The sequence below is a fragment of the Symphalangus syndactylus genome, chromosome 5, assembly GCF_028878055.3.
Source record: "Symphalangus syndactylus isolate Jambi chromosome 5, NHGRI_mSymSyn1-v2.1_pri, whole genome shotgun sequence".
NCBI lineage: Eukaryota > Metazoa > Chordata > Mammalia > Primates > Hylobatidae > Symphalangus > Symphalangus syndactylus.
This window is the reverse complement of record NC_072427.2, coordinates 70,816,935-70,832,525: the sequence shown is the minus strand read 5'-3', so window position 1 is coordinate 70,832,525 and position 15,591 is coordinate 70,816,935. Positions and strand designations below refer to the sequence as shown.

The following is a 15,591-nucleotide window of genomic DNA, read 5'->3' as shown; positions in this document are numbered from 1 at the left end:
CAACTACTGTTTTCTGCAGGAATAAGTGAATGTAATGTTTGAGCTGAGTTTTAAGGTTTAAATAATAGTTGACTTGATTTAGTTTAGTATTTATGTTTTATACACCATCTCTTATGTAACAAGCTATTTCCCTATCAACAACTCCACAAAGTGTGAGTTTCTCCTGTCAAATGGATCATTGGAAAATTTTTCTGTTCATTATTAAGTCATACATTACATTACTTCATTTCCTCTAACCCTTCACCTTTTCTTTCTGAGATGTGTTTCAATGATGTAGTGCCAACATTTCACACTTTCCTTATCAATTTAACAAATAGTCAACAACTTAAGTCTAGTATCTTATTCTCGCTGAAGATTAACAACGTTGGCCCATCTCCTGATTGCATCTTTGTCTCAACTTTATTATTCATAATATTAGCACTTGAGTTTTTCTATTTCCCACCGGTATGTGTGAGAGTAAATTTTAACCAAATTATTAAATAATGGCAACAAAAACAACTGCTAGGTCCAAAGTTACTAAGAAACTCTGACAGAGGCAGAAGAAAATAGAAGGATTATAATAAAAGAAAGTAAAACTATGATGATTAAGAAAGGGTGGGGTCAGGCACGGTGGCTCACACCTGTAATCCCAGCACTTTGGGAGGTGGAAGCAGGCGGATCACGAGGTCAGGAGATCGAGATCATCCTGGCTAACATGGAGAAAACCCGTTTCTACTAAAAATACAAAACATTAGCCGGGCGTGTTGGTGGGTGCCTGTAGTCCCAGCTACTCAGGAGGCTGAGGTGGGATAATGGCGTGAACCTGGGAGGCGGAGGTTGCAGTGAGCTGAGATTGCGCCACTGCACTCCAGCCTGGGTGACAGAGCAAGACTCCATCTCAAAAAAAAAAAAAAAAAAGGGTGGTATTGCTGCAGAGAAAAATAAACGGACCAATGAAACAATACCAAAGAAGTCAGTAATGCCATTTTAATTATTTAACTTGGCAAAAAAAAATGCATAGGGTGACAATATCAACAGATAATGAGAATATGGAATAAGAGGAACTCTCCTCACTTCTGGTGGGAAAGTATAATTAGGTACTCCAGCTTGGGAAAACTCAGACAATATCAGTAAAGTTGAAGATAACAGTGTCTTCTCAGTCAACAAATTCATCTTTAGGTATATACCCTACAGCATTGTCTTCAGTCATGGATAAAATTAAATGTACATATCTGGGGCATGAAGAATAATTTAACAAACTCCTCATGTGATTCTAATGTGCAGCCAGGTTTGAGACCAGTGTCCTACAGGAAAATAATGTAACCATGGGCCACTGGATATGTACAGACATGTTTATAGAAACATCCACAAAAAGTTGGAATTACAAATGTCTATTACAGGAGATGGGATAAATGAAATAGTATAATACTTGCATGGCAGTAAAATACAATAGTCTACAGGCTCTTTAGGTGAATCTTGGAAACAACGTTGAGTTTAAAAACCAAGCTTAGAAAATTAGGCACCATATGAAGCTCAGAAACAGGTAAAATTAAATCGATTGTTTAGATTAAAAAGGCAAGGCAACGCTATCACACCAGAGCTGTGGGGAGGTAGTGGAATGAGCTGGAAGAGTCACACAGGAGCCATTGCAATGTTATCCATTTCTAGTTATGCTGGATGGTGGTCTCACAGATATTTATTATCTTGTTCCATAATTTACGTATACTTCTGCATATACAAAATACTACACAATATGAAATACTTAAAGCCCCTTTTAACAACACTAGCTCCTCAGGCTGGAATCTATTCTCCTCCTGTCCAGGTATTTAGAAGTTCCTCACATACTCAGAGGATTAAGCCCTTACATTCTTTTCAGTTCCCTATGCCTAGAAAGCCCAAAGTGTCACTGTGACTTGTGGTTACTGATGTCATTTGTAACAATGAGCCTAGCTGTTAACATGAGCAGTTACACTTTCTACCATCTACTCTCTTGTATGAGAAAAGGGTGTTAAATGTGTTTGTATGTCTTCTAGGAGTGAGATATTACTTGACCTTTCCATTTAGCTCATTTATTCATTAAAACTAATTTCATTCAAATATTTTGAATATACTATTAATAACCTTGGGACATAGGGATTATGAGTGTTGGTTCTGAAGTCAGAGTTCTTGGGTTCACATCCCAGTTCCACCATTAAGTAGTGTTATAACTTTGGGAAAATTAGCCTCATTGTACTTCTGTTTCTTCATCTATAAAGTGGAGGTAATAAATCTACTCATAGGGATATTCTGAAGATAAAGGAGTTTCTACATTTAAATCACATAAATGATAGTTGGCACCTAGTAAACTTCCAATAAATTGTATCTATTATCTTGTGTATTTTCCTGAAACGAAGCTTTTAAAGAGGCTCTTCCTCCCGTTTGAGTCCTTTAAAATGTTTTTGAACAAAAAAGAATAGTTAAGGCCGGGTGCAGTGGCTCATGCTTATAACCCCGGGCGCGGTGGCTCATGCTTATAATCCCAGCACTTTGGGAGGCCGACGCGGGTGGATCACTGGAGGTCAGGAGTTGGAGCCTGGCTAACGTGGTGAAACCCCGTCTCTACTAAAAATCAAAAATTAGCCTGGTGTGGTGGTAGGTGCCTGTAATCCCACCTACTCGGGAGGCTGAGGCAGGAGAATGGCTTGAACCTGGGAGGCAGAGGTTGCAGTGAGCCGAGATCACGCCACTGCACTCCAGCCTGGGCAACAGAGTGAGACTGTCTCAATTAAAAAAAAAAAAGTTAAAAAATCTTTACAAAATATAAATGTGCCACAAAATTATGTCAAGTGAAAGAAGCCTACGAATATTGATTCCACTTAAATGTATAAAAAGAGAAAGTTACAAAGAAAGCAGAATAGTAATTACTTAGGGTTTCAGTGAGAGCAGGAAATAAAATGGGGGTGATGGAAATGTTCTAAATTTGACTTATGGTGATTGCATAACTATAAATTTACTACAAATAATTGAATTGTAGACTTACAATGGGGAATCTTACAGGTATGAAATTTATTAATCAGTAAAGGTTTTTAAAGGAATAGGTACAGAATTTTTACTTAGTTTCACTCTAACAGAAGTTTTTATTAACATGGGTAACTTCTGATTAGACTATGATATTTGAAGGTAGTCAAAACCTGGCAATAAACCTGTGTGGGAAGCAGAGGCTGTGTCTGTCTTATGTTACTTGGAGAAAGATTTATTGTAATATATTAAGCTTTGCTATACAAGCATATAGTATCTCTTTCCAATTCTTTCTTATGTCTCCAATTTTTCAAAATAATTGTTTTCATAATTCCAATTAAGGATTTAATTGGGGAGTGAGGATCTTCCATTTGGCTATCCTATAGCTTTCAATGTGCCGACTACTTTACAAATGTTAATTCCAAGCACAATTGTATGAGAAAGTCATTTTTATTTTGCCAGTGAGGAGATAGAAGCTCAGAGTGGTTGAGTGACTTGTTTGATATCAAACAGCTGGTTTCAGAGCAGAATTAGCACATAGGTTTGTTTGACTGCTGATGTTAGTCACCATACCACGCTGCTGATAAAAGTTCTCAGAGGATGACACAGAAAACAGTATGGAGTTTTGACTGAGGAGACAGGACTAGAGGCATGGAAAGATTGTAATTGGGCTGGCTTCATTCACACACTTAAAACATGTGAATGAAAATGTACAGAGGTAAAAATAAGATGGGTATGTAATAAGGAGATTCTGTTTTCAGAGAGCTTAAAAATTGTACAAATTTCCTTGACTCCATTAAGAACTGGCTGCTGATGGCTGGTTAGCTCTTTAACTGACTACAATAGCTTGTAGGATTTAGGAGGTAATTCTCTTACTAAACTAAGTCTAGCTGCTGGAAATTTAGGGCTGGTAGACAGTTCTACATTATCCAGAGGGCCTAAGGCTTTTTCTGTCTCTCTCCTCCACCATCTTCAATGTATGAGTTCAATTCTCCAATCATAAAATTGCTACTGGGCTCAAGTCATCACATCATATTCCAAGCAGGGAGAAGAGGAAGGTCAAGGAGAAAAGGGGACAAATGGCTTTGCCAAGTCTGGGAATCCCAAGTTCTTCATTTGGGTTTAATCTCTAGGATTCTGGTGTTAAAAAAAGAGAGGAGAGTTTTTTGTTATATGCAACCAGAAGTCTCTACCACATTTCTAATTATTATATCTTGCTTTTTTTTTTTTTTTTTTAAATTTGAGACAGAGTTTCACTCTTCTTGCCCAGGCTGGAGTACAATGGCGCCATCTCGGCTCGCTGCAATCTCCACCTCCCGGGTTCAAGCGATTCTCCTGCCTCAGCCTCCTGAGTAGCTGGGATTACAGGCATCCACCACCATGCCCAGCTAATTTTTGTATTTTTAATAGAGATGGGGTTTTGCCATTTTGACCAGGCTGGTCTTGAACTCCTGACCTCAGGTGATCTGCCCGCCTCGGCCTCCCAAAGTGCTGGGATTACAGGCATGAGCCACCGTGCCTGGCCATACCTTGCTTTTAATTTTACTTTTGTCATCTATTCTAGAAATAAAAGAAGAAACTGTTAATTAAAAACAATATCATAGTTGTATAAAGCAAAAAGGATAATTATTTCACTGCTGTCCTTTTTCCATTTCTTCCAGTTAACATTGTATAACAATAATAGCAGTTTCAATTATGAGATATGCCTAGAAAGTGGAGGGGAGAAAAGTATCAAGAAAACAAATCAGGACAATTTCCTAGAACTAAAGGACATGAGTTGCCATACCAAGGAGCCATTTGATGCCCAGCACAACAATGAAGACAGACCCATGTCAGAGACACTGTAAAACTTAAGAACACCAGGGACAAAGTTGTACAAAATTCCAGAGGAAAAGAAATCTCATCTTATGGGGCAGGGATCTGAGTGAGTTTATACTTTGCATCAGGAATGTTTGAAGCAAAAAGATGCATTGCCATGTGGGCCTCTCTACTGGACTTCTTAAGTGTGCTTATGCTAGAACTTTCCCCAAGAGACGACCCAGGGGAGGGCAAGCAGAAGCCACAATGTTATTCATGGCCTTTGCTAGCACTAGCACCTTTTAAACTTTAACGATCTTTTTAATTCTTCCCAAACAAATCACAGTTCAATGGAATTAAGCCTACTTGCTTAGCATACAGACAAAAAGAAAAATGTAGAAAAGGTACTAATTTCCTAGCCTCATATTTTTCCATAACTTGCCCCAGAATGGAGGATTCTAATGGTTTCCTATGTGTAACTTAAGCACGGATTTGGCTTATGATAGGCATGATATTAATGGCTTCTCCTGATGAAGGCTCAGCTGTCCTCGCCTACTGTTATGAGAGGGACAAAGGGGATCAAATGTGTTACAGAGTATCACCATTGTAAGATAAATGTGATACCAAAGCTGAAGCCCCAATCTGTGTAAAGGACTCAGATCTTTAATGGGGTTCCGCCAACCTAACTACCATCCATTAGAGGAAAATCAATTTCTGACCAAATCTACTCTCCCAAAGCCTAGGTCATGAAAAAGTGTGTGTAAGGCAAGGGGGAATGTCTATCTTTCACTAGCTTCTTTCCCTTCAAGACCCAGACAGAGAAGGGGGAACTTCATGTTTGCTGTCTCAATATTTATCTTTTACTTCGAAAAACAACTTTAGAGAAAAAGAATGTGTCAAGTTAGGTCCTGTAAGTAGTAACAATATGGTATATATTTATTCATAATTTTTAGTCAAAACGTTTGACTTCTGAGGGCCTATTATTTATGTTATTTAGCTGCTTGTGTATTTTTTTCAAGACATAAAAATTGCTTTTGGGACATATCACGTCTGGGATGGAAATTATTTCACTTTTTTAGTTCAACACTGAAGTTAGATTTTTCTATCAGGAAATACAAAAATATCTTCTGCTCTGCCCCGTTGAATGTTCATTTTTTTTTCTCATAGCATCATATTTTTTCCTTTTCTTTATAATTAAGACAGTTCATCATGTACATAAAAATCGCATACATGAAGGTGCACACATATACAAATGTACTTAGATATTCTCCTAGGTTCAGTTGGGTTTATTAATATATAAATATTAACAAGTAAAAATAAAGTAGTAATTGTTACAAGGATTGTTATAAGGACTGTCACTCTGGAAGGCCACATTCGTGTCTCCAAAGTCCAGCACATCATTTTAAAGAAGGTTGAATTTGAAAGTCTTTGGATGAGACAAGTATGCTATCTTCATGACCCCTGAAAACATTTGAGTTTCACAGATGATAAAATTTGTCAGCATTTCTGAGTGTTTATTTGTGTCATATTATTGAAATTAAAATTTGACCTTAGCATGTGAATTAAATAGGTTACCACTTTTTAATGTAATAGAGAACAATATTTATATTATGACTTAGGCACTTATTTTTAAAACCTCATCCACTTTTAGCATACAAGTAATTATGCATTTAAAAGGTTTAAGAAATATAAAAAGAGCTGAAATTATTTGAAATATAGATTATAGAAAATACAAATAAATAGAGGAAATATATTTATGATTCAAAGAAGAACAGATAATATTGATGAAAGAATATTTGGAAATGGAAAGTAAAACACTAGATTCGAATGTTGTAATAAATATAGGTAACTATTTGGAATGAAAAACGTATTTCAGCTGAGTATTTTTGCACTGAAAGATATTGGGGCTACAGTACGATATGTTAAATACATATAGTAATATATTATTAATAATTATTAAGACTATGTACTAACACCTATCAAGATAAATAACACCAGCCATAGTCATATATTTTTGGGGAGTTTATTTATTGGATCCCTTTTTACCCACAATATATAGTACAAATTTCATGAGGGTGAGAGTGTCTGCTTTGTCACTATGACAAAGTACTTGGTAATTAGCACATCATTTGTCATATTAAAGGTGCTCAATGAATATTTGTTACAAGAGTGGCCAGACTGCAAATTCAGTTGACAGATCTGTGGTTCATTTGAGCCTATTAATCATATTAAAATATTGCACAAACAACGCTTTATAGATAGAAGGGATTACTTTGCTGAAACAGGTATCAGATGGCACAGACTGTGCATGGACTGAAAGTATTTATCCATCAGCTGATTATGAAATCTAAACTTGTCATGTGAAAAAGTGATTTAAGACTTTAAAGGCTGGGCGCCGTGGCTCACTCCCGTAATCCCAGCACCTTGGGAGGCCGAGGTGGGTGGATTATTTGAGGTCAGGAGTTCAAGACCAGCCTGGCCAACATGGTGAAACCCCGCCTCTACTAAAAGTACAAAAATTAGCCTGGCGTGGTGGCAGGTGCCTGTATTCCCAGCTACTCAGGCGGCTGAGGCAGGAAAATCGCTGGAACCCAGGAGGTGAAGGTGAAGGTTGCAGTGAGCCAAGATTGTGTCACTGCACTCCAGCCTGGAGGACAGAGTGAGACTCTCTCTAAAAAAAAAAAAAAGACTTTTAAGTCCCAACTTGGCATATGAAAAAAAAATGATTTGAAAGAGTAAACTACAATGTTTGAAAATGTAAATTTAAAATCAGACTATATCATTGACGATCACCTGTGGTTGAAGCAAGTGATAATGAAGGCCCGGTGTATAGCATGAGATTGGGAATAGTCTCATGAATAAAACTGATGGGTCACTGGGATTAGCAGCTAGAGAAAAGGAGGAGGAGACACAAAAGATTCTAACCTGGTTAAGTTTGAGGTTAATGGTGCCATTGACTTTTCTAGGCACAGAGGAGAAGAAATAGATTTGGGGATAAATTATGAAATCCACTTGGGTACTGGGCATGGGCAACATGGTGAAACCACATCTCTACTGAAAGTAGACACACACACACACACACACACACACACACACACACACACAATTAACCAGGCGTGGCGGCTCATGCCAGTAGTCCCAGCTACTCAGGAGGCTGAGGCACCAGAATCGCTTGAGGTGGAGGTTGCAGTGAGCCGAGATGTACCGCTGCACTCCAGCAACGGTGTAACTGAGTGAGACTCTGTCTCAAAAAAAAGACAAAAAAAAAAAAAAAATCCATTTGGGATGTACTGACTTTGAAGTGCTTATGGGCATTCTATTGTAAAAATTATTCATTTATTGTTTATCTAAATTTTGCTGCTCACTTGCTGAAACTTTTACTCAAACTAGAGAAAGAAAAAAATGGCACAAAAACACCTTTTGATCATCTTTACTAAATACAGGTTGTTATGGAACAATTATTAGCCTCAGTCTAAAACCTATGTTCTGCAGGTAATACATAATGGACTTTTTAAAGCAAATTGTTTTTCAGATGTAATGCCACTGATAACACAAGATTAAGTATCCATCTCTTTTTAAAGTTAATCAGGTTTCAACCATCAGGGGAAATTAAGTTTCCTCTTCACTGGGTAGATTAGAAAATGGTGGGCCGGGCGCGGTGGCTCACGCCTGTAATCCCAGCACTTTGGGAGGCCGAGGCAGGCGGATCACGAGGTCAGGAAATCGAGACCATCCTGGCTAACACGGTGAAACCCCGTCTCCACTAAAAACACAAAAAATTAGCCAGGCGTGGTTGCAGGCGCCTGTAGTCCCAGCTACTCGGGAGGCTGAGGCAGGAGAATGGCGTGAACCTGGGAGGCGGAGCTTGCAGTGAGCCAAGATAGCGCCACTGCACTCCGGCCTGGGCGAAAGAGCGAGACTCCTTCTCAAAAAAAAAAAAAAAAAAAAAAAAAGAAAAAGAAAATGGTGAATTATTTTGTAAATAAAAAGGATCAAATTAGTCAGTTTTGCTACCCTGGGAAATCCAGCTCTCATGGGCTAGTTGTTACCCTGAAAGTAGGTTATCCTGGAGATGAGGGATCAGGTGTAACTAAGTGAACAGCAGCCAGCCTCTATCCAAGCAACAGCCCATACCCACAAAGAAGGAAGAGTTGCTGATGCCTTTATGGCAAAGATTTTAAAAAAAGCATTTTAGATGTATATTAATTTACTTAATCCTCATAACAACTCTGAGATATTATCATGCCCATTTTACAGATGAGCAAATGGAGACGCAAAGAGATGAAATAATGTGGCCAAGGTTACATGCTAGTAAGTTGCTGATCTGGAATTTTAACCTAGGAAGTCCTGTCTCCAGCGTCTATGATTTTACCCACTACACTATACTTCTTAAGCATGTCAAGAAAGTGAGAACTTTAAATTGATTTAATTAGACTCTGAAAGTCTGAAAATAAAATTGATTCACTGGAAACTTTTTATCAATCCTTATTTTGGGGGATTCAATTTAGTGAAATTTAATATTTCAGTAAAGGTTAATTCACTACATAAAACAATGTGATTTTTTTCCTCTGAAGCACAGTTTAGTATTGTAATCAAGATTTCCCTGACTCTCCCAGTGGTCTGAATTTGGGTACATCACTTCACTACCCCTTGACTCAAATTCCATATTTATAAAACAGGTAAATACTGGTATTACCTTCTAAGAGTGTTGTGAGGATACCCAGATTTTTTAAAAAAGCAGTTAAAGCCTTTAAACAGTAATTACAAGCATTTGTCATAATTTTGCCTTTGTTAGACTTCAAGGTCAATGAATCATAAAATTTAAATCTTAATGTTTGATTATAAAATCTGGTAACGGATGGGTGAAAAGGAACCTGGAATGGGTTTACTTTCCAGTTCACATTTAACTTTTCTTTCCAAAGTACCTCTGTTAACTTCTGTTGTATGAAGTGGTAGGAAAAGACGAGGTATTAATTTTCTTTCTTAACAAATATTTGAAGGCATAGTTGGTGTGGGCGAAGGGAAATGAGGAAGACAGATGTGCTTTCTTATGATATTGAAACCTGGAAGGCAATAAAAACGCGGATCAAATACCTATGGCGGAAAGGAAGTTCAAATGTTCTTGTCAGGGGAAAATGACACAAAAACTGAAAGAGGGCACAAAACAATTCCACGAGTGATATGCATTAGGGTTGTTAGGGATAATTTCTGCGCCCAAGGCTCTTATTAGCAACGAAATACGGTGTGAGCAGCTGAGATTCGTTCTGCAGCCTTCAAAGTGTTAGTCGGAAAGTAACCCCTCCCTTCCCAAAGAAACAGAACCGGACTGGCGGCGCGATTACACCTAAAACAAGTTGCAACCTCATTTCCATGTAGGCTCGCCCCTTTTATCTTAACCACGCCTCTTTATTCCCTAAGCACGTCGTAAGCAAAGGGATATCGCGAGAACTCTATATTGTCTCTCTTCTGACGTTTTCAGCTGTGGTCGTCGCTTTTGTTCTCGCGATATTTCCGGGTACGCGGGAGTCCCGGCGACCCGGGCTTCTGTGAAACATGGCGGTAGGCCGGGACCGTAACACAAGGTAAAATAATGAAACCCCGTTGGGTGCTGTTCCCTGGGTTGTTCCAGGGCTGCTCAGGGCGTAAATGCAATTCAGGGAACTGGGAGCCTGTCATGGGCTTGGCTTCCTGTCTTCATTGATCTTTGGAGAGGGGGTCGGACGGAGAAGCCGCTCCACCTCCCCCGGGGGCGTTACTGGCAGGACCCTAGGCAACGATGCTACTGGGAGCTTCCCTTTGCCAGGTCCGGGTGCTTGTGTGCTGTCTTGCAACTCGAAGGAGTTCAGGTGCTTCCTCGATAGCACCTGATTCTGACCCTTTGTTTCTCACAGTGCCCGGTTCCCAGGTGGTTTCTCCAGTCCGCAGGCGAGTAGGATCCCAGTCGGTCGAGTCCCAGTCCTCCCGGATGTCAGCCTCCCTACCCCCATTCAGACAAATACCACATTCGTAGCAGCACGTTGCCCTCTTTCTCTTTTTTAAGAGTCTTGGCCTCGCCTGGAAGGAGTTTCGCACAGTGCTCCGGAAAATGAGAAAGGGGCAGGGGAGGGCGAGATGCTGAGAGACAGGTTCGACTAGGAAACCCTCCGAAGGCAACGTGTCAACTCGTGGTGGAGAATAGCCTTGGTTATCTGTAGTATGTAGAGTTGACAGGTCGTTGTTTGAGAAAACATTTTTAAATAACTTTTATATTTTAGTGCCTCCGAGACTTAAAGACAAAGTGACATAATAGCTGTTAAAATGTTGCCAGACTGGTTTTCAGAAGCAATGAAAGTTACAGTTAAAAACAGGTTTTATTCATTTGAAGTTGTAATTTAGTATTTCAGTTAATTGCCTAGCCTGATACATTGGACTCTAGTATACAGCAGTTATAAAGAACGAGCCTGGCTTGTTCACTGAAAAAAGACTTATGGTTATTTACCTAATTTGTTTGTTGATATCTTTAAGTTGTTGTAATTATGCCAATTCTAGTGGAAAACATGAGGAAAAAAATTCTGATTTTTTGGGAGGGTGGGGGTTGGCGGTGCAGGGATGGATAGAGAGAGGAGGATTTTTTTTTTTTTTTTAAATGATGGTGAACTTTAGTATACAGTTGCGTGTTATAATGGCTTCCTGGTACAAATCATAAAAATATATCAGATTTGAAAGATCTCTCAAAGGAAATCAGGCCTAGTCTGGAACAACAGCAGTTAGGGAAACAACAACAACAACCCACACATTTCCTTTCTTCGAGGGTTAATCATTTAAGTGAAAGAAATGGCTCTTTTTTTTTTTTTTCTTTACTAGAAGTTACTTTTAGGCAGTCAGTGCCTGCTAAAAATCCTATTTAATAGTTTCCCAATATTTATTATAATTCTGCCTCTTAATGTCATAGTGGTCAAATTATTTAACCTCTCTGTGCCTTAGTTCCTTCATCAGCCACATTAAATAATGATACCTAACTCATAGGAAGGTTGTGAGGATTGAATGTGTTGAAACATACAAAGCATTTAGAACAATACCTGGCACACAGTAAACACTCAATGCATGTTAGCTCTTGTTATTTTTTATTTTCATTTTCTAACATCTGTAGTTACAAATGTTGCCTTGTTACTTAGTCAAAATGTAGACTGAAGAAGATACTGTTTAAGATAATATCTTTCTGAACCCCAGATTGATTAAACACTCTGATTGGTGTGGTTAATGTGTCCTTAAACTCCCATCATCCAGTTGCTTGTTTTCTTAAATTATTATCCTCTTTTAATGACTAAAGCATAAGTTCTTCCTTTCTATTGCTCTATATAGTCACGTTGTAGTGTGGCTCAGATCTACCCTCTGAGTGCCTTGTTAACCCCCATACTCTTTGCTTTTGAGAACATTCATTCTGTTGTAAATATATTTCATGTGTCCCTGACGTTTTCCTTAATACTTTTTAACTTTAATTTTCTATACTTTTATTGAGAGCTACTATAGTCTAGTTGTTCTTTGAGGAGGATTATACTTGTCCTTGCTTCACATTGCTACTAGGCACTTTTGAGATTATTCTGTTATCGCTCTATAGTCTCTCTTAACTTTTAGTCTATCAGTTTATGCCATCCTAACTTTAGGAGATTATCAACTAACCTCACATACTCTCCCACTTTCCTCAAAGACTTTTTAACAACTAAATCTCAAATATCCTACAAATCTTTGCTTTTTTTCAGAGAATTAGAAATAGGTATTACATGCCTCATTTTTATCTCGATTAAACACTGTGAGGTAGCCATTATGTCCTGCTCCCCATCTTTTAAAATAAAATTATAGAAAGAGGATTCTGAGAAGTTGAGGGTCTTTCCACACTTGTCACACAACTAGTAAGTGCCTAGGTAATCAGGGTTTTCTGATTACAAACTCACATTTATATTGTCTTCCTTGGCTTCCAAGTAAACCTTTCTGTCACTTAGAATGTCATTAGATTTATTTGAATTATGTTGGGGTAAACAAACATAATATTTAACTCTGTTGTGAAAGGTCCAAATTTTAAGGTAAAAATAAGTACAATTGAGGGGGGTGGGGGGTTGCTATCTAGTATTTGTAAAGTAAAGCTAAGCTATCTTATAAAATGTTTTTATTGTAAAGTATTCTAATGCAATATAATCAAGTACTTTAAAATTACAGATAGGTTGTAGTTTTACCTTTTATTTCTGATATTCAGCGATGGCCTGAATTATATCACCTATATTAGTTTCCTGGGGCTGCTGTAACAACTTACCATAAATTGAGAGGCTTAAAACAAAAGAAATTTATTATCTCACAGTTCTGGAGGCTAGAAGTCTGAAATCAAGGTGTCAGCAAGACTTGAAGACTCTAGGAAAGAATCCTTCTTTGACTCTTCCTGGCTTCTGGGCAATCCTTGCTATGCCTGGGTTTGTAGACACATCACTGTAGTCTCTGCCTTTGTCTTCACATGGCATTTTCCCTTGTGTTGCTGTGTGTCTTCACATGGCCTTCTTAAAAGGACACCAGTCATCAGATTTTGGAGCACCCTGATCCAGTATGATCTCATCTTAATTAGTTATATCTGAAAGACCCAAATATTTCCAAATAAGGCCCATTCATAGATACCAGAGGTTGAGACTTCAACATATCTTGTTCAACATATCAAGTTGTGAGTTGACACAGTTCAGACTGCAACTTGGCCATATGTATTAACCAATTAAGTTTTTCTCATGTTGCCAAATATATATTAAAAATAGAAGTTAACCCAAAACTTGGGTAGCAGGAAGTAACTTTTGTCTTCATTTTTCTTTGGAGAAGTAATTAAACTTAATTGAGCAGACTATAAAAAGTTCATGAATTCTGTATTTTAATTTTGGTAAAGCATCTAATAGTCTCATTATATTCAGATGGATACAATGATGAAATACAGGCTGTGTGACTCTGCTTACACTGAGTGTTGATAATGTCTGTGTTCCAACCTGAAAGGTAGTCTCTTATGTCTTAGGAAGTTTTTCAAAATACAGTCACCCCTCCATATCTGTGGATTCTGCATCCGTGGACTCAACCAGTTGCAGATTGAAAATATTCAAGAAGGAAAAATTGCATGCCTACTGAACAAGTATTGTGTCTATATTGAATACTTACAGACTTCTTTCTTTTCATTATTTCCTAAATAGTACAACTATTTACATAGCATTTACATTATATTAGGTTTTCTAAGTAGTCTAAAGATCATTTAAAGTATACAAGAGGTTATATGCAAAAACTACACCATTTTATGTCAGGGACTTGAGCATCTGAGAATTTTGATATCCAAGGGAGGTCCTAGAGCAAATACCCCATGGATACTGAGGGACAACTGTCTTGTCTTAGCTCCAGCGACTTTCTGGAGTTTATTTTTTTTTTTTTTTTTTTTTTTTTTTTTTTTTTTTTTGAGACGGAGTCTCGCTCTGTCGCCCAGGCTGGAATGCAGTGGCTCAATCTCGGCTCACTGCAAGCTCCGCCTCCCGGGTTCACGCCATTCTCCTGCCTCAGCCTCTCCGAGTAGCTGGGACTACAGGCGCCCGCCACCACGCCCGGCTAATTTTTTATATTTTTAGTAGAGACGGGGTTTCACCGTGGTCTCGATCTCCTGACCTCGTGATCCGCCCGCCTCGGCCTCCCAAAGTGCTGGGATTACAAGCGTGAGCCACCGCGCCCGGCCGACTTTCTGGAGTTTATTTATGTTTGTTTTGTTTTTTAATATTCAAGACAGTTTAAGGAGAGACATCAAAGAAAACAGACATAGTACTGGAGATTTTCAAGGTATGAATAGCAGCACCAACTAGTGGGCAGAGGAATCTTGTGTAACGGCTTCTAACTAGATTTTGTGGACCAATACAAAAAAATGTATATCTGTTTTTCGGGGGTGGGGGGTGTGGACAGGGAAAAGGGCTAGGTATAAAAACTGACCTAGAATTACATTTTTTAATTTTGCTGAATAAAGACATCCAAAAACAAAACAACCTCTGTTATATCTGTTTTTATTATTTCATAAAGGAAAGGCTGTTTTGACACAAAATGGAAGAAAATAATCTCAGAATAAAGGACACATTTTAAAATGGAATAAATTTAGCTTTAAAAGTTCTTTTCTACATTGTCCATGACTAGAAAATTTTGTCACAGAACAGCAATGACTTCTGGCAAGCATTGATGATCTGAGGTATTTCCAAACACATTTTTGAAAATGGCTTACCACACTTGAGTAGAGAGGCAAATAGAGTGGGAATGGGAGCAATGAAATTGGGTATCTGGTAGGAGTTAAAGGATTTGAGAACACCAGTGAAAATGAAGAGCAGATTTATCTTAGGAAAGAGCTTGAAGGGTAGTTCCTACTCAGGGAGGTAAATGTGTTTTGGATTTTAGAGGTGGAACAGTTTTAAGGGTTGACCTTGCTCATGGGTGGCTTTCCATAGAATTAAGATGGAGGTCACAGGAGTAGAAGCGCTGTTAGGCTTACATGGTAAAAGTTTTATTGTGAATGAATGCTATAGGATGAATGCCATCGGAGCATGAATTCCAAAGGATGATAATGGAATGGGGGAGAAGCATATTGAATGATCTGGGTGCTGAAGTCATTAAGCAAATTATGAATATATTCAGACATTAGTGGAATGTAGCAACAAGTACGGAAGTGAGAGTCAGTGTGTACTGTGGTTTGGAGCATAGTTTCAAGTTCTACTACCTGCTATGTAGCCTGGGAAAATTATTTGACAGTTCTGTGCCTCATTTCCTTATCAAAAAGTGGGATTAAAAATAGTATCT

The 15,591-nt window shown here is 38.3% G+C and overlaps 1 protein-coding gene across 1 annotated transcript in view; it reads left to right on the top strand.

Moving 5' to 3' along the window:
• Nucleotides 1–10,222: 10,222 nt before the first annotated feature.
• Nucleotides 10,223–15,591, top strand: part of ERGIC2 (ERGIC and golgi 2) — a 47,792-nt gene continuing 42,423 nt past the window's right edge. Inside the window, exon 1 of the mRNA XM_055280251.2 lies at nt 10,223–10,355. The gene's annotated coding sequence lies outside the window, so the exon portion shown is untranslated. The remainder of the gene's footprint in view (nt 10,356–15,591) is intronic.